The following is a 2,961-nucleotide window of genomic DNA, read 5'->3' as shown; positions in this document are numbered from 1 at the left end:
GTGCTTGGCGCGGGATGTTCAGATTGAAGCGCATGCGCTGTTCGTCTTATAGAACTGCAAGATTTTTCTTAGAATATGGAAACTGTCTGTTTCATTCATACGAGTGCACACTGTTTGGCCGGATAGTTATAATAGCGGCGTTTGCTGTCAAGAGTGACATTGCATGAACTGAATTATATCAACAACTGCACTGCCTCTTTACAGCAACTCGTCATTCTCAATTCGCACATGCGCAATTGAACATCAAACAGCGAGTTTGTATGTCACCAGCAAAGATTCTAGAACAGAGCTCTGTTCTAGAATCTTTGGTCACCAGAGAATAGAGGGCAAATGAAGCTTTGGTGAAGCACTGCATCTTTGACTGAACCACTTTGAACAGTTGATTCGAAAATGGGTTCATTACTCAAAGCTTCAGTAACAGCGACCTCTCCCGGTGAAAAGCCAAGACTGCATCTAAATTATAGATAGATAGATAGATAGATCATAGACTGTATAGAAGTATTTGTAGGCTATGTATTGTATGTGGGGGAGTATTACCCTTTAACAACATTATAATCCCAGTGGGAATTGCATCAAAATCAATAGCATATTCCTTGACAGTTACTGGAATTTGATATGTTCTTTTCTGAGTATTTGTATAGTTTACCATTCAAATCAAAAAGTTGACTAACAAGTGTAATGTTATTGTTAAACCAGTTTTAAAAAAAGAGAGATTTGTTTTTGTAGAGAATATTCTCGTTATTCCAAATATAGCATTTGTGAGGTGAGAAGTTATGCTTAAATATGAGAGACCATGCCAAAAGCATTTGCTTGTGAAAGTTAGACAATTTGATAGGGATTTTACCAGTGTTGGGAGTAATGCGTTACAAAGTAACGCGTTACTGTAATTCCACTACTTTTAGTGGTAACGAGCATGTAAGGAAGTATTTTTGTAAATCCAGTAACGCAATTACAATTACTGAAATTTCAAAGAGTTCGTTACTTGCGTTACTCTGTTGATCTTGAATGAACGACTGCAGACAAGATGCACATTTGCTGCTTTGTCTCCCGACCTTAGCTGTGTTTCCAGCGATTGTGTTTCATGTTTAGATTGCAGATGCATTCTTTACAGCCTCCTCACATTCCTCCTTATTTCGGATTTATGCTAAAACACACAAGAGTGCATTATGCTACAATTTAAATGGGCATCTTAAAAGCCTTTTCCCTTTCGTTTCCATCTCGTAAGCTCCACTACAGTAAAAGCGTGTTGTTTATCTCCGCTCTTTTTTGCCTATTGCGCAAAAGCCTCGTTATATCAATTTCTCATTCTTACAACATAGCCACGCCACAACACCAATAGGCTACGGTGGCCTATATATAGCCTTGGCACAAACAAGCACACGTTTAACGAGCGGAAAATGCAGATTTCACTTACCAGATAAAGAAACCTCCAAATAGCCTACCGTACGTAACAGAGACTTGAGTTATTTGCACAGTAGGCTATGTTTACATCGGAATTGACGTCCATGGTGTTATGGATTCATTTGTCTGTGACGGAACATGCAACTTCTCTCTCGACACCTTATCAGCTGAAGAGTAACCTTCTGCATGCGCGACAATCCCAAACTCTCGGATGCATTAGAACTTATTTCGGTAGGTCACTAATTGTGCAGCGCAGGCTTTTCCCAAACTGGTGGTGCTTAAAATGCTATATAATACAACTGTGTTCAAAGCAGGATGAGGATAACGTAAGGTTATGTGTGTGTGAGCAGACAATAACTGTTTTGAAAATAGGCCATTTAACATTGTTTCACATTACATCCCATTGAACGAATTCCATGTAGCCTATGAGGATTGCAATAATAATGATAATAAAAACTTATTACTATATTGCAGAATTCAGTGTCAGTGCACCACCATGCATACTAGTAGAAGGCAAGCAGTAGGCAGTGTACTGTACATATCTATCAAACCACCTAGATGGTGAGGGTGGCGCAAAACAAGGTCAGGGAGGCCTTCATGCATTGTAGAATGTTTTGTGGTCGGAAAAAGTTTGAGAACTCATGCACAAGGCTGAAGGCCCGTTAAAACTACAATAAATAGGTCCAAAAATTAGGTTTATTGTTTGTGTGACTGTTCAGTACTGTTCATATTGACATTTTAAAAGCAGACTTAAAAGTAACTCAAAAGTTACTTTCTCTAGTAACTAATTACTTTTTATATACAGTAATTGGTAACGTAATTGAATTACTTTTGAAAGAAGTAACTAGTAACTGTAACTAATTACTAATTTTCAGTAACTTGCCCAACACTGGATTTTACTAATCTTATAATTGCACATCAATAAAAACTCCAGGCCACCAACGTATAAAAATATAGTTAGGGATAAAGTTCCATAAGGATGCAGGGTTATTATGACCGCCGCGCAGCGAAGGGACACTGAAAGACCGGGGTAGACGAAACTTGGTGGGCATGTAACCCCATATGGATAGCATGGAACCATCGTTTTTCGTTTTGATCTGTAGCCCCCCCGCTGGACTGCACCCCCCGAAAGGAGGGTAGGGCAGACACAGTTTTCTGTGAATCTCGAGAACCGTAAGGTTTAGGAGGACCATTTTTTTTTGTATGTTGATCTCAAGGGGCCATGTCAACCCATTCCATAACCACTCATTTCATGTATAGCGCCACCTAGTTAAACACAAAAAAATGAGGTGTTGTAATCGCAGGTATCTGTGACCTAACATATCAAAACTGCACGAAATTGGAAGTGTAGGAGCATGACTCAGAAACGTTAAGGCCATGAAAAACACACACACACACACACTCTTCCACTGGCCCGTTCAGGTTTTCTTTTTGAGTATGCTGTAAATCATCACAATAATTATGTTATGAGTCCAACACCCCCAAGTCTAACACCCCCCCCCCCCCCCCCTTAATCTAACATGAGTCTAACACCCCCGAGCCCCCCCCCCCCCCCCTTAT

The sequence above is a fragment of the Alosa pseudoharengus genome, unplaced genomic scaffold (assembly GCF_046254945.1).
Source record: "Alosa pseudoharengus isolate Yale_2024_CS ecotype anadromous, Long Island Sound unplaced genomic scaffold, YU_APseudo_1.1 YU_APseudo_1.1_scf_9, whole genome shotgun sequence".
In the NCBI taxonomy this organism is placed as follows: domain Eukaryota; kingdom Metazoa; phylum Chordata; class Actinopteri; order Clupeiformes; family Clupeidae; genus Alosa; species Alosa pseudoharengus.
The sequence above is the reverse complement of the archived record's forward strand: the minus strand, read 5'-3'. Positions refer to the sequence as shown.